This window comes from Carcharhinus amblyrhynchos, chromosome 6 (assembly GCF_965287045.1).
Source record: "Carcharhinus amblyrhynchos chromosome 6, sCarAmb.v2.hapA, whole genome shotgun sequence".
Classification (NCBI taxonomy): Eukaryota; Metazoa; Chordata; class Chondrichthyes; order Carcharhiniformes; family Carcharhinidae; genus Carcharhinus; species Carcharhinus amblyrhynchos.
In genome coordinates, this window is record NC_137329.1 from 126517774 (window position 1) to 126544417 (window position 26644).

The 26644-nt window shown below is 44.4% G+C and overlaps 1 protein-coding gene across 3 annotated transcripts in view; it reads right to left on the minus strand.

Annotated features, from left to right (window-relative positions):
- syt1a (synaptotagmin Ia) overlaps positions 1-25642 on the minus strand; it is a 426885-nt gene extending 401243 nt beyond the window's left edge. For 2 of the 3 annotated variants that reach the window (XM_080191440.1, XM_080191441.1), the window contains exon 1: positions 25371-25642. The gene's annotated coding sequence lies outside the window, so the exon portion shown is untranslated. The remainder of the gene's footprint in view (positions 1-25370) is intronic. The other variant, XM_080191443.1, reaches the window with a different exon arrangement.
- Positions 25643-26644: the final 1002 nt, after the last annotated feature.

Genomic DNA, 26644 nt, shown 5'->3' on the forward strand with positions numbered 1-26644 from the left:
TGGAACGAGACAGATAGAATTAAGAATCTTCTTGTGAGGGATCCTCTTGGAATGAGTGATCACAATATGGTTGAATTTCTGATACAAATGGAGGGTGAGAAAGTAGGTTCCCAAACCAGTGTCCTCTGTTTGAACAGAGGGGAGTACAATAGGATGAGGGCGGATTTGGCTAATGTAGACTGAGAGCGCAGACTGGTTGGTAGGACAGCTGAGGAACAGTGAAGGATTTTTAAGGAGATTTTTGTCAGTACTCAGCAAAAATATATTCCGGTGACAAAGAAGGAATGTAAGAAAAGGGATAACCAGCCGTGGATAACTAAGGAAATAAAGGAGAGTATCAAATTAAAAACCAATGTATACAGAGTGGCCAAAACTAGTGGGGAATTAGAAGATTGGGAAAGCTTTAAAAAGCAACAAAGAACTACTAAGAAAGCAATAAAGAAAGGAAAGATAGATTATGAAACTAAACTAGCGCAAAATATAAAAACTGATAGTAAAAGTTTTTACAAATATATAAAAAGGAAAAGAGTGGCTAAAGTAAATGTTGGACCCTTAGAAGACGAGAAGGAGGATTTAATAATGGGAAACGAGGAAATGGCCGAGGCCTTAAACAAATTTTTTGTGTCGGTCTTCAAGGTGGAGGACACAAATAGCTTACTGATAATTGATGGTCGTGGGACTGTAGGGGGTGAGGACCTTAAAACGATCACTGTTACTAAAGAGGTAGTGCTGGGTAGGCTAATGGGACTAAAGGTAGACAAGTCTCCAGGTCCAGATGGAATGCATCCCAGGGCACTAAAAGAGATGGCAGAAGTAATAACAGATGCGTTAGTTGTAACTTATCAAAATTTGCTGGACTCTTGGAGAGGTGCCATCTGATTGGAAAACAGCTAATGTGACGCCACTGTTTAAAAAAGGAGGTAGACAAAAGGTGGGTAACTACAGGCCGGTTAGCTTAACGTCTGTAGTTGGGAAAATGCTGGAATCCATCATTAAAGAAGAAATAGCAGGACACCTGGAAAAGAACAATTCAATCAAGCAGACACAGCATGGATTCATGAAGGGAAAGTCATGTTTGATGAATTTACTGGATTTTTATGAAGATGTAATGAGTGCGGTTGACAGAGGGGAACCGGTGCATGTGGTGTTTTTAGATTTCCAGAAGGCGTTTGATAAGGTGCCTCACAAAAGGTTGCTGCAGAAGATTAGGGTACACGGAGTTGGGGGTAAAGTGTTAGCGTGGATTGAGGATTGGCTATCTAACAGGAAGCAGAGAGTTGGAATAAATGGGTGCTTTTCTGGTTGGCAGTTGGTGACTAGTGGCATGATGCAGGGGTCGGTGCTGGGACCTCAACTGTTTACCATTTACATAGACGATCTGGAGGAGGGGGCTGAGTGTAGGTAACAAAGTTTGCGGATGACACAAAGACGAGTGGAAAAGCGAATTGTGTGGAGGGCATGGAAAGTCTGCAGAAAGATCTGGATAGGCTGAGTGAGTGGGCGAGGACCTGGCAGATGGAGTATAACGTTAGCAAATGTGAGGTTATCCACTGTGGAAGAAATAATAGTAGGATGGAATATTATTTAAATGGTGAAAAGCTGCAGCATGCTACTGTGCAGAGGGACCTGGGTGTCCTTGTGCATGAATCGCAAAAACCCTGTCTGCAGGTGCAGCAGGTGATCAAGAAGGCAAATGGAATGTTGGCCTTTATAGCGAGGGGGATAGAATATAAAAGTAGGGAGGTCTTGCTGCAACTGCACAGGGTACTGGTGAGGCTGCAACTGGAGTACTGTGTGCAGTTTTGGTCCCCTTATTTGCGAAAGAATATATTGGCCTTGGAGGGAGTACAGAGAAGGTTCACCAGGTTGATACCAGAGATGAGGGGGTTAGCTTATGAGGAGAGATTGTGTAGATTGGGCCTGTACTCGTTGGAGTTTAGAAGGCTGAGGGGAGATCTTATTATGACATACAAGATAATGAAGGGGCTAGATAGAGTAGAGGTAGAGAGATTCTTTCCACTTAGAAAGGACACAAGAACTAGAGGGCACAGCCTCAAAATAAGGAGGAGTCAATTTAGAACAGAGTTGAGGAGGAACTTCTTCTCTCAGTGGGTAGTGAATCTTTGGAATTCTCTGCCCATTGAAGCAGTGGAGGCTGCCTCATTGAATGTGTTTAAGTCACAGGTAGATAGATTTCTGATCAATAAGGGAATTTAGGGTTATGGGGGACGGGCGGGTAAGTGGAACTGAACCACTATCAGATCAGCCATGATCTTATTGAATGGTGGGGCAGGCTTGAGGGGCTAGATGGCCTATTCCTGCTCCTATTTCTTATGTTCTTACAAGCAGAAGGTAACAGAAACACAATTGTTAATGGACAGAAATCACAGCAAACAGGACTCTATCTTGAAAGGAAACAGATGCTTACACGTAACCAGAATATCAAAACAAAAAAGATTATTTCTTATTATTAAATCTTGAAATGTCAGAATATAAAGAGAGTTCCCCTACACTTGTTGGGCTTTTTTAATACTCATAAACCTTATGCCACGTTATACTGGTAATTTCTTTTCTTTACAGTTTATTGATTCATATTTATCACGTCTGGATACTTCACTAATCCCCTGCTCTGTCCCACACAAGCTCCCAGATCAATTAAACCTACGAAGTGAATTACATCTGCTACTATCATTCGCTAAGTGCCCAGCCAATTCCAGGCACATCATAGACTCTGAGTACAAGGCTATCACTGGGAGCTAGTCAATAAAAAAGCCCATGTTATAATGCAACACTCATTACAGTGTCAGTAAAAGTCACAGAAGTCCGATCAGTGACAGGCAAGTTACGCTTTGCAGCAGTCATATCATGAGACAGTAATACAGTGAAGGTAAACTGTATTACAATGTAGGTCATCCCCTCAGTTAATCACTACAACAATAATTTCCTGAAAATAAAAATCTCAGCTGTTCATAAAAATATCGCATGATCTCTTTAACAATCCCTCAATTCACAGGCTGCCGAGGACCAGGATGGTTAATGCCACACGGCAGTGCAACACACAGGTTGTGAGATATTTCTGGAGCATCTTGTACTCCGAAGGGTATACGTTTAAATAGTATATGAACCTTGGGTATACCGGAGTTACACTGAGCAGACAGTCAGTGGGAGTTTAGGAATAAAATACAAGTGAGAAAACTGCTCCTACATCAGGCATTTTAAGATTTGAATTGGTTCCCAGTGGTGAAATGAGATGCTGGTTACACTTTCAATTGTGTACGTACAAATGTCACAGGCCACCTGCAGAGTTTCACTTGAATTTTAAGCAGCCCACAATTATCCAGGCCCTAATGGATTTCATTGGCTTTGTGCCTGTGGATGTTTATCATCCCAATTCTGAAAGCATATTGACTTTAGAACAAAGGAAAAAGTCCCAGTGCATCAAGAAACCAACTGTGTTAGTGCAAGAGAATTCTTCAAACATTAGCTCAGCTCCATCAGACGTGCTGACTTTCAAATGAGATGTTAAACCGAGGTTTTGTCTGCTCTGTCAGGTATATAAAAAGATCCCTGGCACTATCTCCAAGAGCAGTAGCATTTTCCCCAAGTCTCCTGGCCATAATTTAATCTACAAGCAATCTCATTAAAATACAGACAATCGTCTTAACTGTATGTGGGATCTTGCTGTGCACAGATTGGCTGCCACACGCCCTGTATTACAACAATGACTGACTGTACATCCAGCAGTAACTGACAGTTATTCTCAGTGGGTAAACATTCCTCATGTCAACAAGAAACTGTCAACTTCTATCAACAGCCCAAGGGAGATACGATGGGCTGAATAGCCTCTTTTTGCCCCCTAACCTTCCTGGGATTCTAACAGATTGAGCTATACTAACTTTCCCATTACTTAATGATGTCTTTTCAGTCACACATATCGAAGCTGTGGCCAGAGAGAGATATAACAGTTCTAAATACACTGATCCAACACAATAGCAGCTCTTTGGCAGTTATCTGAATCAGTCTGACTTCTCCTCGACATCGCTCTCGCTCCATCGCTCTGCAATTTTCTCACCTTCAAGTTCAATTCACATTTATCCAAATCCCTTTTGAAAGTTAATTCCAATCTCAGGTTACCAATTTTTCCATCGGTAAAGAGTTTCTCTCCATCTGTGCTATCACAGAAACAGGAAGCTGGAGTAGGCCATTTGGCCCATCAAGCCTGCTCCAACCATCATGGCTGATCATCAAATTCAATATCCTGACCCCCCCTTCTCCCCATATCACTTGATCCCTTTAGCCCCAAAAGCTCTCTCTCATTTCTCCTATCAAAAGCCTTCATAATTTTAAGCACCTCTATTAAATAGTGGCTTAAACTGCTCAATTTTAAGGAGAATAATCCCAATGTCTCTATTCTTTCCACACAAACACTCATGGTGAGTCTTTCTTTGTATCAATAATCACTCATCATTTTATGTTCATCCCACATGATGAAGTTGTCAAGATCAGGAAGTGGAGGAGGCTGGGGAAATGGTGACATCATTAATCCCCAGTCCAACACCGGCATCTCCACATCATGAACATCATTAGATTCAGACAAAGGAACAACACAAACAGCTCAATGTTCCTTTTGTCAATATATATCAACTTGTTTTGGTGGCTACCTAAGTGTTAAACAACATCAAGCTGGCATTTGAAAAACAGTTGGCTGCAGAAATGGGCAGAAAGAATAAGATAGATGCAACCTCGCTGCCTTCCACAAAGATATTCCAATTCCATTCATTCATTATAATCCTTGAAGGGATAAAAGGTTACTCAGGATTGAGCGATCGATTGTTTGGGAAGGATACCACATCACCAACTAGGGGATTTTAGGATTCATAGAAACAGAAATTAGAAGCCCTTCCATTTCTGCTCCACCACTCATTTCAATCATGGCTGATTATTGAATTCAGTTTCCTGATCCCTCTTCCGCCCCCATATCCCTTGATTCCTTTAGCCCCAAGGGCTATATCTAATTTCTTCTTGAAATCAGACTACATTTTGGCCTCAACTACATTCTCTGATAGTGAACTCCACACATTCACCACCCTCTGGGTGAAAAAATTTCCCCTCACCTTAGTTCTAAAAGGTTTACCCCTTATCCTCAAATTATGACCCCTATGTCTGGACTCCCGCCAACCCCCCCACCCCCCTCCCCCACCCCACCCCATCACCACTATCAGGAACATTCTTTCTGAATCTACCCTGTCTAACCCTGTTAGAATTTTATAAGTTTCTATGAGACCCCCCTCAGTCTTTTAAACTCCAGTGAATATAATCCTAACCGACTTAATCTCTCCTCATATGACAGACCTGCCATCCCAGGAATCAGCCTGGGAAACCTCCGCTGTGCTCCCTCTATAGCAAGGACATCCTTCCTCAGATAAGGACACCAAAACTGCACACAATACTCCAGGTGTGGCCTCACCAATGCCCTGTACAACTGCAGCAAAACATTCCTATCCCTGTACTCAATTCCTCTCGCTATGAAGGGCAACATACCATTTGCCTTCTTTACTGCCTGCTGTACCTGCGTGCTTACTTTCAGCAACTGATGTGTGAGGACTCCAAGGTCTCGTTGAGTTTCCATTTCTCTCAATTTATACCCATTCAAATAATAATCTGTCTTCCTATTATTGCTACCAAAGTGGATAACCTTACACTTATCCACATTATACTGTATCTGCCATGCAGATACCCACACACTCAGCCTGTCCAAGTCACATTGAAGCAACTCTGCATCCTCCTCACAGCTCACCCTCCCACCCAACTTTGTGTCATCTCTAAATTTGGAGTTAATACATTCAGTTCCCTCTTCCAAATCATTAAATATAATGTGAACAGTTGGGGTTCCAGCACAAATCCCTGTGGAACCCCACTAGTCACTGACTGTCAATCAAAAGACCCATTTAGGCCAACTCTTTGCTTCCTATCTGCTAACCCAGCTTTCTATTCATCTCAAGACATTTCCTGCAATCCCATGTGCTTTAATTTTACATAGTGTTGTGTGAGATCTTGTCAAAAGTCTTCTGAAAGTCTCAATAAACCACATCCACTTGTTCTCCTTGGTCAACTTTACTAATTACGTCCTCAAAAATTCCAATAATTCATCAAGTATGATTTCCCTTCTGTAAATCCATGCTGACTGTGTCTGATTATCCCACTGCCTTCCAAATGCTGAGTTATGGAATCCTTGATAATAGACGGTAGCGACTTCCCCAGTACTGACGTTAGGCTCACTGGTCTATACGGTCATTGAAGTTTACAGCATGGAAACAGGCCCTTCGATCCAACTTGTCTATGCCATCCATTTTTTAACCACTAAGCTCATCCCAATTGCCCTCATATCCCTCTATACCGATCTTATCCATGTAACTGTCAAAATGCTTCTTTAAAAAACAATTATACCCACATCTACTACTACCTTTGGCAGCTTGTTCCAGACACTCACTACCCTCTGTGAAAGATTTGCCCCTCTCACCTTAAACCTATGATCTCTAGTTTTAGCTCCTCTACCTTTTTGGAAAAAACGTTGACTATCTAGCTGAGCTGTGCTCCTTTTATAGACCTCTATAAGATCACCCCTAATCCTGCTATGCTCCAGGAGAAAAAGTCCCAGTCTATTCAGTCTTTCCTTATAACTCAAACCATCAAGTCTCAATAGCATCCTAGTAAATCTTTTCTGCACTCTTTCTAGTTTAACAATATCCTTTCTATAATAGGGTGACAGAACTGTACACAGTATTCCAAGTGAGGCCTTACCAATGTCTTGTACAACTTCAACAAGACGTCCCAACTCCTGTATTCAATGTTCTAACCAATAAAACCAAGCATGCTGAATGCCTTCTTCACCACTCTGTCCACCTGTGACTCCACATTCAAGGAGCTATGAACTTGAACCCCTAGATCTCTTTGGTCTGTAACTCTCTCCAACATCCTACCAATAACTGAATAAGTCCTGCCCTGGTTCAATCTACCAAAATGCATCATCTTGTATTTATTTAAATTAAACTCCAACTGCCATTCATCAACCCACTGGCCTTATTGATCAGGATCCTGTTGAATCCGAGATAACCTCTTTCATTGTCCACATGCCACCAATGTCATCTGCAAACTTACTAACCATGCCTCCTAAATTCTCATCCAAATTATTAGCATAAATGCCCAATAACATTTCCCTGAGGCACACCGCTGGTCACAGGCCGTCAGTTTGAAAAACAATTCTCTACAATCACTCTCTGGCTTCTGTCAAGAAGTCAATTTTGTATCCATTTAGATACCTCACCAGGGGTCCCGTGAAATTTAACTTTATGCAACAATTTATCTTGTGGTACCTTGTCAAAGGCCTTGCTAAAGTCCATGTCGACAACATCAACTGCACTGCCCTCATCTACCTTCTTGGTTACCCCTTCAAAAGCCTCAATCAAATTTGTGAGACACGATTTTCCACTCACAAAGCCATGCTGACTGCCCCTAATCAGTTCTTACCTCTCCAAATGCCTGTAGATCCTGTCTCTCAGAATACCTTCCAACAACTTACCCAGCACAGATGTGAGGCTCACTGGCCTGTAGTTTCCAGGCTTTTCCCTGCAGCCCTTTTTAAACAAAGGTACAACATTTGCCACTCTCCAATCTTCAGGCACCTCACCCGTGACAATCGATGATCCAAATATTTCTGCTAGAGGCCTCACAATTTCCTCCCTAACCTCTCAACATCCTGGGATGCACTTCATCAGGTCCTGGGGATTTATCTACCTTGATGTGCTTTAAGACTTCCAGCACCTCCTTCTCTGTAATACGTACACTCCTCAAGACATCACTATTTATTTCCCCAAGTTCCCTAACATCCATGCTTTTCTCAACAGTAAATACTGATGAGAAATATTCATTTAGGATCTCATCCATCTCTTGTGGATCCATACATAGATGACACTGTGGGTCCTTAAGACACCCTACTCTCTTCCCAGTTACTCTTTTGCCCTTTATGTATTTGTAGAAGCTCTTTGGATTCTCCTCTGCCTTATCTGCCAAAGCAACCTCGTGTCCCCTTTTTGCCCTCCTGATTTCTCTCTTAACTCCACTCCGACACCCTCTATACCTTTCAGGGGATCCACTTGATCCCAGCTGCCTATGCAGGTCATGTGCCTCCTTCTTCTTTTTGACCAGGGCCTTGATATGTTCTTATGAGTCATCCAGGGTTCCCAACTTCTACCAGCCTTCCCCTTCACTCTAAAAGGAATGTGCTTACCCTGAATCCTGGTTAACGCACTTTTGAAAGCCTTCCATTTACCAGACATCCTTTGCCTGCCCACAGACTCCCCCAGTCAATTTTTGAAAGTCCCTGTCTAATACCATCAAAATTGGCCTTGCCCCGATTTAGAATTTTAACTTTTGGGTCAGACCTATCATTCTCCATAGCTATCTTAAAACTGGTGGAGTTATGGTCACTGCTCCCAGAGAGATCCCTCACTAACACTTCTATCACCTGGCCTTTCTTATTTCTCAAAAGGAAGTCAAGCTTTGTCCCCTCTCTAGTCGAGCCATCCACACTGTTCCCTGTTTTCCCTCAACTCCCTTTTTGAATAGCGGGATTACATTAGCTACCCTCAAATCTGTAGGGACCAATCCAGAGTCCAAATAATTTTGGAAAACAGCCAATGTATCTATTATTTCCAAGATCACTTCTTTAAGTTCTCTGAGACAAAGATTATCAGGACCTGAAGATAGATCCACCTTCAATCCCACCAATTTCCCCAAAACCATTTCTCTACTAACGCTGATTTCCTTCAGCTTCTCATCAGAACATGTTTCTCTCAGCACTTCCGCTACATTATTCATGTCTTCCTTTGTGAAAACTGAAGCAAATTACAAATTTAGTTCCTCAGCCATTTCTTTGTTCCCCATCATGGATTCTCCCGTTTCTGACTGTAAAAAACATTCGTTTTTGTCCATCTTTTTCCCTTTACATAGCTATAGAAACATTTACAGTCAGTTTTTATGATTCAAAGTATCCTCACTGGAATTGGAGACCACAGTTCATCTATTTGACTGGAACACTGAACTGACAAATCGCAATATTTGCAGTAGCAGAACAAATTAAACTTGAACACAGACGATCTTCTTGTTGACTAGTACTGAATGTACGTGGGGATTGCAGTGAAACGTTGGCCCATTCACACATCCCATCCCCACACACCCGTCACCAGCAGTTTTGGTGACAGAAGAAGGTGAGCTGTAAGAAAGTACAGTACAGCACAGGATCAGCCCCTTTGACCCACCCAGCCTACACCAACACACAACACCTTTCTAAACTAAAGACCTTTTGCTTCTGGATGGTCCGTGTATCACTATTTGCTGCTTATTCATGTATTTGTCAAGATGCTTCTTAAATGTTGTTATTGTGTCTGCTTCTACCATCTCCCCTTGGCAACGCGTTCCAGGTACTTAACACTTGGGAGTAAAACTTGGGGATGATTCTCCCAAAGAAGATTCTACGTGTCGGATTGGTATAAAAACTAGAGCAAATCATGCTGGTTTTTACAGTAGGAGTTTCAAAATGAATCTCCCACACTCCTTAGTGCCCTCTACACTGCACTGGCGTAAATCAGTCCAAAAAGCTGGGGATGGGGCCTATTCCCACTGGACAAGCCAGCAGCATAGTGTTGAGTGAGCCATTGCGCACGTGCCGATCTGTCAGTGCCAAGATCGCACATGCGCAACAGACTCCTGATCAGCTCGATCACTGGCCAGCCCTGTGGCTCCCCCCTTCCCCAATCGCTGATGAATCACCCGCCCCCCCCCCCCACTTGTCTCTCACATCCCTTGGAACCTTAAACCCATGTTCCCCAGTAATAGACATTTCCACCCTGGGAAAAAGACTCCAACTATCCCTGCCTCTTATAATTTTGTAAACTCCTATCAAGTCACCCTCAGTCTCTGACATTTAAGTCAGACGGACATTGGGATTAGGAAATGTGTGTACAACAAATCTCAGAATGCTTGAAAAACCTACGAAAAGAACTCAGAAACCAGCCTTTTTTGTGTTGTTTTTAATTCCAGGATTTCCCTCCTTCAACATTGTTCAAAAATGTTATTTCAAGAGATGAGAAATCAGTCGACTCGAAACAAAATACAATCACGAACTGAAACGAGTTTTCTCAAAATAGCCAACATGACAGTAATGGTCTGTGCCATGCTCGTACTCAACTGGAAAGGAAGAAATTCATTTGTACAAACAATGACAAAAAGGCAAATGGGAAAGGATGAAAGATCCGGGAGAAAACCCAACCCCCATTTCCCTCGCACGTTTCCCTCGCCCCTCCACCACGTTTCCCCCACTCCCCTTGCGCACTTCCCCCCACCTCCCTTGAGTGTTTACCCATACTGTCTCACCCCCTCCACGCCCCCCACACCCGTGTGCGCTTCCCCCTGCTCCCCCGCATGCTCCCCCCCAGTCCCTCGAGCGCTTCCCTGCCCCCATACACGCTCCCCTCCACCCCCCCATGCGTTTCCCTGCCCTCTCGCACGCTTCCCCTGCCCCCTCGCGCACTCCCCCCCCTGCCATTTCTCCCACCCCCAAGCGTTTCCCCCCTCTGCATTTTCCCCCCCACCCCCTGCGCGTTGGCACCCAGCCCCCCCATCCTTTCCCTCTCCCCCGCTGTTTTCTTCCCAGCAGAATGATAAGAGAATGAGGTAAAGAGTGGAGGAGAGAATTTGAGATGCATTTATGTAGCGTCTGTCACAATGTCCCGTAGCAGTCTATTCCAGCCAATGAAGTTCTTTATAACGAAGGGGAACTGACTCGCACTGGCATAGCTGAGGAGCTGGAACTAAATTCATGGAACAAAGAGCGCAAGCTCCTGAGTCTGAGTCCTGCGCCAGTTAAAATTCCCCTTTCTCTCTCAATGATGTACATTGACAATAAATATTGGTCACAATATCTGGGAGAACGCCCCTGTTCCAACTGTCAAATAGTGCCACTGAAGATTTCACATTCACATGAGAGGACAGACTGGAACTCTGTTTATCGCATCTGTGACAGTGCAGCACACCCTCAGCACTGCGCCACAGCGTGGGTCTAGGTTTGCAGTGGGGACTTGAGGTTTGCTTATTGGTAATGTTACTGGGGTAGTAATCCAAAGGCCCAGGCTAATGTTCTGGGCCAAAATCCTGGAACTCCACTGCCTAACAGCATGGATGGTGTACCTACACCACATGGACTGCAGAGGTCCAAGAAAGCAATTAGAGATGGGCAATAAATGCTGGCCTACCCAGTAATACCCACATCCCATGAATTAAGTTAAACAGGTTCATTGGAGATATTGAATCATAGAATCCTGTAGTGCAGAAGGAGGCCATTTGGCCCATCGAGTCTGCACCAACCACAATCCCACCCAAGTCCTATCCCCATAACCCCATGCATTTGTTGTAGCTAGTCCCCGTGACACTAAGGGGCAATTTAGCATGGCCAATCCAGCTAGCCCGCACATCTTTGGACCGTGGGAGGAAAGTGGATTACCCGGAGGAACCCCACACAGACACAGGAAGAATGTGTAAACTCCACACAGACAGTGACCCAAACCGGGAATCGAACCCGGGTCCCTGGCGCTATGAGGCAGCAGTGCTAACTACTGTATCACCGTGCCCTTCTCGCCCTCCCCTGGTCTAAAGATATACAGGTTAAGTGGATTGGCCATGCTAAATTGCCCCTTAGCGTCAAGGGGACTAGTTAGGTAAATACATGGGGTTATGAGGATAGTGCCTAGGTGGGAATGTGGTCAGTGCAGACTTGATGGGCCGAATGGCCTCCTTCTGCACTGTAGGTATTATATGATTCCAAGAGTGCAGTGGCTTCCTAAGCTGACTGATTCACCAGGTCAGCAAGTCTTTGCTGAACAAACTGCCATAAAACAAACAGAGTTAAAGGTCCATCCAATTTGAGAAGGCAAGTTTATAAGGATTTTCAGGTACGTTGATACGTTGCAAGAAAGGATGTCCCGAAGCATGGTACATTGGGGAGACCATGCAGACGCTACGACAACGGATGAATGAACATCGCTCGACAGTCACCAGGCAAGACTGTTCCCTTCCTGTTGGCGAACACTTCAGTGGTCACGGGCATTCGGCCTCTGACCTTCGGGTAAGCATTCTCCAAGGCGGCCTTCACGACACACGACAGCGCAGAGTCGCTGAACAGAGACTGATAGCCAAGTTCCGCACACATGAGGACAGTCTCAACAGGGATCTTGGGTTCATGTCGCACTATCTGTAACCCCCGTGACTTGCCTGGGTTTGCAAAACCTCACTTACTGTACTGTCTGGAGACAATACACATCTCTTTAAACTGTGATCAGTGCTCCTTCCACTCACATTATCAGCCACTTCAGGTCTTGAACAGCAGGTTAGGTGTAAGGATTCGCATTTTAATCAGTAATCTCTAAACTGTCTGTGCTTTATATGCTCTGTCTGAGGCCAGAACTCTCCATTCACCTGACGAAGAGGCAGTCCCCTCGAAAGCTTGTGAGTATATTATCAAATAAATAGGTTGGACTAAAACCTGGTGTTGTCAGACTTTTTACTAGGTGGTAGAAGCCACGGGTCTGGAAGATGCTGCGGAAGGAGCCTTGGCTACAGCCTAGTGCCACTGTGCCAAATGAAAGGAACTATTGAGATGTGATTGAACAATAATAGACTGAGGTTAAAAAACAGATTGAGCTTTCTGGAAAATTCACACTTTGCTACTTGTATTGCCAATATCATGGCTATTTGGAATTGTCCTGAGAATGTTTTATTCCATTAAAGGTTCTATATAAGTAAGTTGTTGTAGGCCTAGACTAGATTCCAAGCCAAGCAATCAAGTAATCAGTGCTGCAGGAAAGAGTTGGGAGGGTAAGAAAACTGTCAATCTTCGCCAGCACACATTATCAGTCTTCTTGTCGCTGCCAAATCCCTGCCCACAGCTCAATTCCTTCTCTCGCTGCCTCCTGTCATTGAGTTGCTGCTTAATCTTCAGACGCTGAATGAGGTAACTATTGCACTGAGATCGTCATCGAAGAACATTGTTCCTTCCTACCCACACCCACATTGCTAATGAGGAAGATGTAAAAAGCAGTCAAGACTCGCTTCCTGAGGCGGCTGTGTGTGTGGGTGCTTAGGGATGTGTCACAACAGACAAATCAGAGTTAAATAACACAATAATATCACTGCCATTCCTCATAACAAATGGGGCAAATAATAAGGAACATTTGAAAATTGAATGAGGCATCGTATCTTTATTTCTAAGGAGAACGACACTTGTCATCTAAAATATCCAAAGGAGCAAACCTACATTTCTATAAACCACCTTCCAGAATGTCTGAAAGCAATCAGAGCCAATTAAATATTCTTTGAGGCGTGATCACAGATGTAAACACTGATGAGGTCACTGCTGAAGTGTGGGCAGTTCTGGTCACTGTATTATAGAAAGGATGTAATTACCTTGGAGAGAGTGCAGGGGAATGATGTTGCCAGGGTTGGAAAAGGGTAGCTATGAGGGGCGATTGGATAGGTTGAGGCTATTTTTCTTGGAACAAAGAATGCTGAAGGGTGACATGATTGAGGTGAATAAAATTATCAGAGGAAGAGACAGAGTGGGCAAGATAAAATTGTTTCCCTAGATGGAGAATTCTGGAGCCAGGGACATAGATCCAGGATAAGAGGCAGAAGGTGTAGAGGGGACGTGAGGAAGAGCCTTTTTTACGCAGAGGGTGGTGGGTGTCTGGAAGTCGCTGCCTGGTTTGGTGGTGGGGGCAGAGACCCCAAACTCTTCTCAAAAGTACCTGGATCTGCATCTTTAGTGCTGAAAGCTACAGGGCTATGGGCTGGGTGCAGGAAGGTGGGATTAGAAAGGGCATCAAGATGCCCTTGGGCTGGCATGGGCAAGATGGGCCAAATGGCCTCCTTCTGTTGTGTAACTTTTCTGTGGTTCTATGGTAATGTAGGAAATGGCAAATGGCAACTTGCTATTGATCAGATCATCCTTTCTTTAGCTTTAAACTGGGGCAGTGCCATAGAACCGCTTACACTCACTAAGAGAGCAGAGACTCAGCTTAACATTGGGACCTCTGGCTAGTCAGCCCTCTGTCAGACACTGGGCTAGCAGCTGAGATTCTGTGAATGTGCAACTTCCTGACCTAGAGGTGCCAGAAACGAAATGACTTTACACTCCGAGAGCAATGCAAAACAGAAACGTCATGAGTGCTTATTGGGTAAGGGCATCAAGGGACATGGATCAAAAGGTGGCTAAATGGAGTTCAGTCATGGTCTAATTGAATGGTGGAACAAGGCTGATGGGCTGAATGGCCTCCCCCTGTCCAGCTATTCATTTTGAAAATCAGCGCCATGTGGTTCCCAAGTGATAATGAAATGATTCGTGTTTTGTATGAATAGGTACGGAATCAAATTCTCTGTCCGTTAACGAGCAGTCAGTCAGAAACTCCCCTCAGAATCTACAGCACATTTCCATTTCCCATCTCAAGCTGTGGCCCTTCTGGGTGAGATGGAAGAATTAAGGAAAAAAACAAAACTGCAAACGGTCAAAATGTAAACAGAAAGAGCAAGTTCTGAAAATGGGCAGTGTGTTTATTTGAACTTGTTTGTATTCTGCAAGCAGTGGGTGAACTGTCAACCCATCGTTTACACACTAACAAGGCTCGTTAGAAATTCACATTTTCAGCACAGACACCATTCGGACTGAGTTGAGTCCAGTTGAACACGGCCTCAGAATCCAATCGTATTTTCCTGTCCTGTCCCGATGTGTTTCTAGACCATGCCGTTGCGTTGTCTTTGTGTTGTCCACTCAGTCAGGACAGGAGCAGCGCTGCCATTCACCAGCCTCTCCGCCTTTCAGGATTTCATTTTCATTTGTGTGGGAGTGAGGAGGTGGAGATTTAAATCCTTTGCTTCCGGGTTACATCCAGGATTGTCCCTGACCCTGGCAGCACCATCACTGACTCCATTTGGAATTGTGACAGCATCTCTTAAAGGTCATTTTAACATTCACTGTGGTGGGCAGACTCAAACAATGCTCATCTACAAGACTTCTCCAGAATTAACAGCCTTATGATGATCATGAAACCATTGTCGATTGTCGGAAAAACCCACCTGGTTTACAAATGTCCTTTAGGGAAGGAAATCTGCCGTCCTTTCCCCATCTGGCCAACCTGTGACTCCAGCACCTTAGTAATGTGGTTGACTCCTAACTGCCCCATTGAAGTGACCTAAATGCCAGGCAGTTCAAAGGCAATTATGGATGGGCAATAAATGCTGGCCCAGCCAGTCACGCCCACATCCTATCAGCCTTGGGATCAATGGTAGCATTCACACCTTGGAGTCAGAAGGATGCAGGTTCAAGACTCACTTCAGAAACTCCAGGATAATGTCTTGGCTGACATTCCCATTTCAATGGGCAGAAACTTATTGCTTGGGGAATGGGGAGAAATGACGGCTCACCCCCTCCCCGCCTCTCTCCCAGAAGCAGTGTCAGTATGGGATCAATCCACTCCATGCTAACCCACCTGCTCCCGTAACACACTTCAGGTGGGCCAAAAAAGAATAATTCTGCCCCCCCCCTCACCCCCATCACTGGGGAGAAGGTCCCTCCCTCAGCTGCTGCCAGCCAATCAGATTGGTTGGAGCTCCATTCCTCCCGGCAGTGTCAGTGCTTCTTTCTGAGTTTTACCAATTGGAAAAAGATTTCCATTTGTATAGTGCCTTTCCCAACCTCCGGATGTCCCGCATCACTTTACAGCCAATAAGAACATATGAACTAGGAGGAGTCGGCCATCTGGCCCCTTGAGCCTGCTTCGCCATTCAATAAGATCACGGCTGATCTTTTTGTGGACTCAGCTCCACTTACCCGCCCACTCACCATAACCCTTAATTCCTTTACTGTTCAAAAATTTATCTATCCTTGCCTTAAAAACATTCAATGAGGTAGCCTCAACTGCTTCACTGGGCAGGGAATTCCACAGATTCACAACCTTTTGTGTGAAGAAATTCATAGAACATAGAACACTACAGGCCCTTTGGCCCACGAGTTGCACCGATCACATCAATACCTACCTCAAATTCCTCCTCAACTCAGTCCTAAATCTGCTCCCCCTTATTTTGAGGCCATGCCCCCTAGTTCTAGTTTCACCTGAAGTGTACTTATTGTTGTGATGTAGCAAATACAGCAACCAACTAACACACAGGAAGATCCCACCTGCAGAAGGGAGATTCTGACAGAACCGTTGCTTTTGTCATCTTGGTTAAAGGATAAAATTTGATTCCGTGACACTGGGGTTAAATCTTTTGCTCTTCTTCAAAATACTCCCTTCGGATCCGATGGGTGGGAATTTATAGCCTCACTCATCCCAAAACCGTAAAATCCCACCCAAGGTCAATGGACCTTTCTATGGTCCGTCCCGGGCCCACTCTGATTCCTGTGACAGGCAGGGTAGTAAATTCCAGCCCATACATCCACCTGAGAGTGCGTCTAAAAAACTGGCACCTCTGACAGTGCAGCACTGCTACAGGAGTGTCAACCCAGATTAAATGCTCAAATATCTGGAGTGGCACCCTGAATGTATTACTCTGTGATTGAAGGTAAGAGTGTGAGGCACTGAGCCAAAGCTGGTCCCGTATTGAAGCGAGTTATTCCATTACTGGGATATTGATCATTATTATTCAGATTTGCTCCATAGAGAGCATGGGCAGTAGCATGATGGTAATTCTACTGCCCTCGAGTTGTCTAACACACCACCACGGAAATAAAATCAGGCAGAAAGCCCAGCAGGCACCAAATGTGTTTTCACTGTCCACTTTAAAAATAAGAACATATGGAAACAGCAGAATAATGGGCTCATAAATATCAGCCCATGTGAGAGATTGAAATGCAGCACAATTGGGGCCGAATGGCCTCCATCTGCTAACATTTCTGGGTTTATCTCCTGAAATTTGCTGGCAGGTTTTGCTGGTGTTTTTTGTCCATTTGTTGTTGCCCTAAAAGGGTGACAGTGCGTCCTCCTGTTGAACCCCCACAGCCCACGGGGTGAAGCTGCTCCCACAACGTTCTCAGCATCAAATTAGGCAAAAGGTGAGACCAGTGAAGGGGAAAAAGAAGGAATTGCCTCCTGCTTGTGGGGAGAGGACAGTGGGTTAAATTATCCGAGTCACCCACTTTGCAAAGTGTGCTTTTGTGGATAATCTAAAACTTCATTTTGTCACTCCTTCGCTCAGCCAATACTCTAGAAGCATAGAAACTAGAATCATGAGTAGGCCATTCCGCCCTTCAAGCCTGCCCCGCCCTTCATTCTGATCATGGCTAATCATCAAATTCAATATCCTGATCCCCCCCTTATCCCTTGATCCCTTTAGTCCCAAGAGTGATATCTAATTTCATCTTGAAATCAGACAGTAATGGTAGGGTTTGTAAGCTGATTAGCAGGAGACAATTCTCATGGTCAGTGGGTTTTATGGGCTCCCACCACCCACACAGTCTGGTGCCCCACCCACAGCCACAAGTGTTCTACTGGGTGTCAACCCAATGCTTTGACCTGCTCCATGAGGAGTGGGTGCCTGGGACGCGCTGCCAGAGGAGGTGGCGGAAGCAGGCACATTAGTAACATTTAAGAGGCATCTGGATGGGGAGGGATAGGGGGATACGGACCGAGTAAGGGCAGAGGGGTTTTTTTCAAATTTGGTTAGCACATCATGATGGGCACAGGGTTGGAGGGCCGAAGGGCCTGTTCCTGAGCTGAGCTGCTCTCTGTTCTTTGAGTGGCTATCAAATCTGGATGAGTTTTAGTCTCAGAGGTGGGAATGTGACCACTGTGCAAAAGGCTGGGAACTCAGGAGCAAATTATCCTAAAAAGGAAAAAAAAATAGAAAATCTTCAAATAAAAAATCCCAGCAGCAGGAGCTCGATGCAGTTTTAATGGGTTGTTTACCATAGACATCAATGCGGGTACAAGCGTGGATATGGGAACTCAATTACAATGTGTTAGAAACCATCAACGGCTTCGTACTACTGGACGCAGACATTACATTCTCAAAAACACAAAACTGACTATTTTTTCTCTTGCGCTAAACACCTGTCGGCACGTACTTGATTTAATTGGCTGAGTCACAAAACTTTAAAGAGCCAGGGTAAAAGAAAGCTTCAGAGAACTTCTGAACAGATGCTATTGACTCCTGATCCGAATCCAGAGTTATTGATAACACTCCGCATCTGCTACACCTCGAGGAACTAACTTTTACATTTCACATTCCACTTGTTTGAGATGAATAAAGCTTCCTCTCACAGTAGCTGCTTACGTGCGTATCTACAATTTGCCTGCAAAAGATTCCCCTTGACATTTAGTAAGTACATTGCAAGCGTAGCTGCTTCATGACGGAACAAAATAAGCAAATCCAGCTTCCCAGTTTAAAATAATCAGGCTTCCTTCGGAATTATATCCAGCTTCAGATGGGATTTATTCACAGTTGAACTGATTGTTCAAACTCGCCAGCTTAAAACTATGCATCACATCACTTTTATCCTATTTATAATACAGAAACAGATCAAAAACAACAAAATATCTATTCCACACACAAACCTTAATCCATGCTTCAGCATCTCACCCCGTCATCTAATCCTTCCATTCCTCCTGTTTTAATTGAGCCTCCACTGGGGGCAGCACGGTAGCACTGCTGCCTCACAGCCCCAAGGACCCAGGTTCGATTCCCTGCTCAGGTCACTATCTGTGTGGAATCTGCACATTCTCCCTGCGTCCTCCAGGGGCTCTGGTTTCCTCCCACAGTTAAATATATTGGCCGTGCTAAATTTTCCGTCTGTGTACTCGAACAGGCACCAGAGTGTGGCAATTAGGGGGTTTTCGCAATGGCTTCATTGCAGAGTTAATGTAAGCCTACTTGTGACTAATAAACAAACTTTAAATACATCAATGTTATACACCCCAAATATTTTGTGGTAGCAAATTCAACATTCTCCCCACTCTCTGGGTAAAGATGTTTCTCCTGAATTCCCGGTTGGATTTATTAATGAATATCTTCGGTTTCTGGTTCCATCCACATCCTTCACCAACCAGAAGTGGGAACACCTCTGCCTCCACCCAATCAAATCCATTCATAAGTAGTAAGTCTGGATCACACCAGCTGGTCAAGCATTCCTAATACACAAAGCCTCTCAGAAACGGCATCATTCCAGTAAATCGTTTCTGCTGCTTCACTATCCCTCTTAATACTTGGGATTTAACGTACCTCTGTGGCAACTCCAGACAATCAATACTCTGCTTCTACATAAACACAGCAATGGCACTCATTGATGTTCTACTTTGGTTTCAATATGTTTCATTTATATTTTGTTTTTTTAATTTTCCTAAAGCATTTAGAATACAAGAAATCGAAGCAGGAGTAAAAGGAGCAATCTGAGATGAAAGGGGGACTGAACAAACCAGACACGAGTGAGACTGCACGGATGAATAAAAACATGAGGCAACAATTGAGGATTAGAGAAGAGACAAACATCAAAGCCAGAGCAGAGCAACGCTGGATAGGAGAGAGTATCAAGCAATTAGGAGAGAAGTCAAAGAGTAATTAGGGAGAATAATGACATTGAATTAAGCAAAATAAATAAAATATCTTACAGACACATCAATATAAAAGGAACACTGTGATGGCAACATGACCATTAAGGGGTAGACAGGATTAAAACACAGGTAATGATAAGAGATGGCAGAAATACTAAATAATTAGTTTGTTTATCAGAGAAATTGAATCGAAAGACATGACACTGAATGATGAGATAGGTAATTAGAAAAGTATATTTCAAATGGGGATGCATTCAATAAGCTAAACAAACCTAAAGAGGATCAAATCCTTGGTCTTGATGGATTGTATCCACATATTTTGAAATAATTGATGGGAGGGACAATAGGGGCATTGCTAATTCAATAATATTAGAAAAACAGGACTGATGTATAACTAATGTAATTCCTATCTCGAAGAGGAGGAGATAGAATACACCCAGGGCATTCCAGACTAGTCAACTTAACATCAGTGGGAGAGAAAAAAGGAATCTTTTTTCAAGGAGAGAACAGAAGAACACCTCAAGGACATTAAAAACAAACCAACCAAGCACTGGGTTTTGTTTCAAGAGGGATAGAATTGAAAAGTAGGGATGTTATTCTGAACCCATATGAAACCTTAGGAAGTAGTGTGTGCAGTTCTGACCACCAGGTTATAAAAAGAGTACAGAAGCACTGGAGAGAATGCAGAGTAGATTTGCAAGGGAAATACCAGAAATATGTGGGTTTACACATTGGGAATGAAGGGGAGCATCATGAGGGGGTGATTATTTGATTTTGGGGAGTGATCGGGGGGGGGGGAGGGGTTGAGACCAGGCCTGGGGTGCGGAGCCGTATTGGGATGGTATACTGGGAGGTGAGGGTGCCAGACAGATCTCTCTGTTCTGTTGCACAGAGTAGTGAGATCTGTGCATGCACAGTAGTGCCCTTTAGTGTGAGCAGCTGACATTTCGAGCGAGAATAGACTCTGTGCATTCCCTCTACTGGCGGGAATCAGATTGTGCATCATTCTTTGCACTCAGCAGTGTAGAATTTCATCTGTGGCTTTGCTGAAAAACGGATCCGAAACTCTGCTGTTTTCACACTCGTTCAGCATTTAGAATTGTTTTGGTAAGATCGCCCCCTAGATCTCTTTTCACTTGTAAAGTAGAAGGATGAGGAGTAACATTACAGAGATCTTCAAAATGATGAAAGATTTTGTGGATACAGAATGGTTCTTCTTATGGGGAAGATCATAACTCGAGCTCATCACCGTGAAATCCAATAGGGAATTTAGAAGGAACACTTTTATTCAAGAGTAGTGAGAATGCAGGCCTATCACAGAGAGTGTTTGAATTGAATAACACAGATATATTGAAGTGATAGCTGAACAAGTTTTAGAGGGAGAAGGGGGTGGAGAGTAACGATTTAGTTCAGGAAAGATGGGAGAAGGCTCGAATGGAGCATAATTGCTGGCATGGATTGGATGGGCCGAATGGCCTGTTTCTGTACCATATGCAAAAGGACTCAGTCTTTGATACTTTTAATCCTCCTGTATAAAGAGAGAACCAGTGCATCTATTGGTCCATACATTCCAGGCCAACCCATTCAATCATTCACCTCCACCCCTGTTTATCCACCTATTCACCCTCAAACCACTCTGCACCTTTGACTCCCTTCAGCCAAATTATATTCATTCTTCTTGTCACTCCTACAGTGTAAACAAGCAAGGTGGAATTAATTAAGAACTGAGTACCTGGGAATACATCAAATCTTATCTACAAATTACACTCACAACTTCATTTCACAGCCTAAAACTGAAGGTTACCAAAAATATCACAAGGTGTGCCGACATTTTGTGTCAATGTGGACGTTCTCTTCAGGATGGTTATTGTACTGCTATCCTGGTGAGAGTTAATTGGTGGAAACTGGAACAAGTGAGGTGCGGAAGCAGGCGGATACAACAGGAGGATAAAAACAAAAGACTACAGATGCTGGAATCTGAAAAAAACAGAAAATGCTGGAAAATCTCAGCGGGTCTGACGGCATCTGTGGGGAGAGAATAGAGCCAATGTTTCGAGTCTGGATGACCCTCCTTCTGAGCTGGGTCATCTAGCTATCTGCTCCAATGGATGGTAATCGAGACCTAAAACGGCTCTACTCTCTCCCCACAGGTGCTGTCAGACCTGCTGAGATATGACAGGCACTTTATCAATGTTATTCTAAATGAGTAAATACGGCATAAAATCAAAACAAAACCATTGGATATCCTGAGAGAGGGAGATGGAATTCATGTTTTAATGAAATGGCCTCTGGTAGCTCATTTCTGTTTGAGTTTCAGTTGTAGGAATGCACTTTCCATGGGGCTCCTATTTAATGTTATAGCTGTTTTTATCCTCCTGTTGTATCCGCCTGCTTCCCCACCTCACTCGTTCCAGTTTCCACCAATTAACTCTCACTAGGATAGCAGTAGAATAACCAGCCTCCACGTTGACACAAAATGTCGGCACACCTTGTGATATTTTGTTGTAGAAAGCGTCAATCAAAATACACTGCATTTGGAAAAGGTTCCTACTCAAACTTAACAACAAATGGAATGATTTTTAATCCGTGTCTATTGTAATAACCCTGCAGTATTAACTAAATATACTGAAGCTCTCAACAGGCTAACGCCAACCTGAACAGATGCCTGGTTTACACCGGTCTGATTGAAGGACTGCCCAAACCAAACCGAGCCCAGCATTGAGCAGGGTGTATGTTGGGCCTTCAGTCCAAAGGCTCCAACCATTCTCTCCAGCTGTTAAAAGCAGGGCTGAAATATCAAATTGTGAAACGTTCTATTTTTCACAATATCACTCTCCAATCTGAAAATATGTCCACATCCTTCTCTGGAGTGAGTTCCAGGCTTTTTAAGAGCCTTTTGTGTGGAAAAGTGCATCCCAATTTCATTCCTAATTGGCGGATATCGATTTTTAAGATTGGGGTCCCTTACATTCTTGATTCCATCACCAGGGGAGTGGACTTCTCCACATTTACCCCAATGAAGCCCATTTACTATGTTAAATACTTCAGTCAGATTAACCTTCAAAACAAGTCAGGGTTATGTAATTGCTCCTAGTAAATCTTTGTCCTCCTAAACCCAGGATTATTCTCCACTCTTTCATAATCCATTCCAGTATCAAGTTCAGTTTCAGCTGTTTGTCCACCTTGCATCTTATTTTCTAGTTGTGCCTAATTTATATAAAAAAAATCATCCTGGCTGAATTCATCTAATCTCTCAAGAATCTGAAATAAATAACCCCCCTTTCTGAGCCCGCTGTCTTGAAGAATTGGGATTTTTAGCCTCTCTCTCTCTCTCCTGGTTAGGACATCTCCCGAACAAGCGCTGGTTTGGGTGTCAATGCAGACAGCGCTGCCCATCTCAGGTGTTTTTCTGGGCGAGTGCTGGGGATGTTTGCTCAGAGCGTGGTAATGAAATGAATCGGGAGTCTGTTTCCCTCTGTTCCCATTCTGTCACTTGTTTCAAACTATTGATCCAGTCCAAAAAATCACCTTCCTCTCCTCTAGTCATTGGAGGAAATGTTATTTTTTAAATTATTCTTTGAAAAGCTAGGTTTGCTTTGAGAATTCCTCAATATTTGACACTGGGGGGAAGCTTCTCGGATTTGACGGAGTTCCGCTTTCGGAATGAAACTCAGTGGTCAGGCAGTGAACATTGTACTGGAACCTGTTAATGGGCTTTACATTGACTCCACCAAATAGCGCAGAAAGTTCCAGTTTCAGACAAGATCAAATGAAATGTGTTGGTAGTTGACAATATCCCCCAGCCCTCTATATAAATACAATAATCTATAAAGTGCTGGGGGGGGGGGGGGGGGGGGGGCTTGTCTTTCTTCCCAGCCCCCTCTGGAAGAGCGCCTGTCTTCACTGGACTTGTCCCGGAGTGAGAATGAAATCCCTGCAGCAATGATGGTGTGGGGGGTTTGATATTATTTGTGGTTTAACGCAGCTCGGGTCCAATCCAAACTCGACAATAAATCAGTGGATCAACATGTAGATGTCAGTTTATAGACAGAGCGATTGCAATGAGGAAAATCATTGACCTTCACAAACTGCCTTCAGAATTCAGCCCCAATATTTTAAACCCTGTCTGTCAGCAATGCAAAGATTCATTGCAGTTTGATCCCCACCCCCTGCCAGGGATGGATATGAAATGATGTGTAATCACTAACATGTCCCCTTTTGCCAGCAGAACGATCACTTTATTTAGGGAGACGGTATCTATGTGCAATCCTGGCCCAATCGCCGTCCCTCCCCTCGTTTCGGGAAGTCTCTCTAATCATTTGCCAGTTAGCCAGGGCCACAGATTTCAGCCTCTCTCTCTCCATCCAGTACTCAGCTGGGACTGCCGAGTGTGTGTGAGAGAGAGAGTGTGTGTGTGTCAGTGCGTGTGAGAGAGGGTGTGTGTCAGTGTGTGTGTGAGTGAGTGTCTGTGAGAGAGTGTCAGTGTGTGTGAGATAGTGTGTGTCAGTGTGTGTGTGAGAGAGTGTGTCAGTGTGTGTGAGAGAGTGTGTGTCAGTGTGTGTGTATGAGAGAGTGTGTGTCAGTGTGTGTGTATGAGATAGTGTGTGTCAGTGTGTGTGAGAGAGAGTGTGTGTCAGTGTGTGTGTGAGAGAGTGTCAGTGTGTATGAGAGAGTGTGTGTCAGTGTGTGTGTATGAGAGAGTGTGTGTCAGTGTGTGTGTATGAGAGAGTGTGTGTCAGTGTGTGTGTATGAGAGAGTGTGTCAGTGTGTGTGTATGAGAGAGTGTGTGTCAGTGTGTGTGAGAGAGTGTGTGTCAGTGTGTGTGAGATTGTGTGTGAGATAGTGTGTGTCAGTGTGTGTGTGAGAGTGTGTCAGTGTGTATGAGAGAGTGTGTGTCAGTGTGTGTGTATGAGAGAGTGTGTGTCAGTGTGTGTGTGTGAGAGTGTGTGTCAGTGTGTGTGCTGATTGAATTCCCGATGGCTATTAAAACCTCTTCTTTATCCCCTGAAGTCAGATCTGAATTTGTCTAATTCACCCCCTGTCTGGAATTTAACAAAACAACAAGGTGCAGAATGCAGACTTATTGAAGCCGGGGGAAATTGTTTACACCTTACACAGCTGATTCTGATCTGAAACTGAACAGCGTGTTTGGATATTGCTCAGGCAGGCTAAAATACCATTACCAATCTCCTTATCACCGCCTCTGAACCTCCACACAACATCTTCCACTGAAACACCAAGGAAGACACATCAGATGAAAGGTTGCATGTTTTTGCTTTGTCCCTGATTACGAGTGGCGATGCCAAACACACACTCACACACAGCTCTCCCTCTCTCCCGCTCCAGCCTGCCTTCATTCCCTGCAGTTTCCACGCTCTCCTGTTGTTGTTATCCACCTCAACTTTCTGCACAGATCCTGGGGGCTTCGGCAGCCTCCCCCCCGCCACCCCCCGCCCCGCTCCCTCCCTGAGTGCCTCCCAGTCACTCTGGGCGACGGTTCCTGGAGATAACTGTCCTTTCCCAGTACAGCTCCAGCCAGCACCAATTCGCAAGCTTGCCTTCCTCCCTCTGCCCAGCGAGGGGGAAAACATTAATTAAACCCCCCCCTCTCCAACACTCTCTCTCTCACACACACACACACACACACAATAGGCTTCCTCTGAGCTGCACTTCCAGCTTCCACAGCCAACATAACATTGCAGAATAATAGCACTGCCTTACCTGAAACGATGTCCTCTCTCTTTTTTAAAAAAAAATAATAAAAAATAAACAGCAAATCTGTTCAGCTGGTTGTGTCTGGGGAAACAGGAGCTCACACACACACACACAAAATAAATGGTAGACACGTTTCTTCTTCTTTGCTGCTCCTCCTGGCCAGGCTTTCTCGAGGTTATCTCTAAGAGTTAGCCTCCTCCTGTTGGGAGCTTTATAGATGAGGGGAAGGGGGCATAGCCAGTTTAACACAGGAGCGACTTACTGCGGCACCTCCGGAATCCCTCCAGTGAGAACTAACTGCATCACTGAGTCCTTGTGCCTGATTGGACACACAAGACGCTGCCTCGCATTTATAATTCAGCAGCAATGAACAGGGAGGAAATTCTTATTTCATCTTCCCAGCTCCACATTGCAGAGCGCTCCTCTTGCAAGAGGCAATCAGCAAACTGTCTCGTGTAGAAAAACATACCCCAACGTGGCAGTAAATGTCTGGCTTCCAGTCTGTGTGTATGTGTGTTGTGTGTGTGTGTGTGTGTGGATGGAGAATTCTGTGACCCTGACTCCCCTGGCATCAACAAGGATGGAGCTCCCAAATGGTACCACCCCACTGAGAGCAAACACTTTTGATCTCTCACAAGTCACATTCTTGGAGCGGGGTGGGGGTTGAGTTTAGGTTGATGAGATATTAAACTGTTATCTCCTCTGTCCTGGGATTCAGATGTTCCAGGCAATCCTGACATAGTTGGTGTTTCAGTAAATGGAAATTGATGAGTTTGAATGACTAGGTTTCTGATAGACAAGGGAATTCATGGTTATGGGGAGAAAATGGGAAAGTGGAACTGATCCACTTCAGATCAGCCATGATCTTATTGAATGGCGGGGCAGGCTCGAAGGGCTAAATGGCCTACTCCTGCTCCTATTTCTTATGTTCTGATGACTATCTGCAAAATGCACAGGTTGGTGGGAGGTAGATGTTGAGTTCTTTTGCCCATAAAGCCAGTGTTCTGATTCTAGATAAGCCACAGTCTCCTGGCCAGAGACCTGATTATTATCCTGATGTGGAGGTGCCAGCGTTGGACTGGGGTGGGCACAGTAAGAAGTCTCACAACACAAGTCCAACAGGTTTATTTGGTAGCATGAGCTTTCGGAGCACTGCTCCTTCCTCAGTTAAGGGAGTAGTGCTCCTGATGAAGGGGCAGCGCTCTGAAAGCTCGTGCTTCCAAATAAACCTATTGGACTTTAACCTGGTGTTGTGAGACTATTTAGTCTGATTATGATCA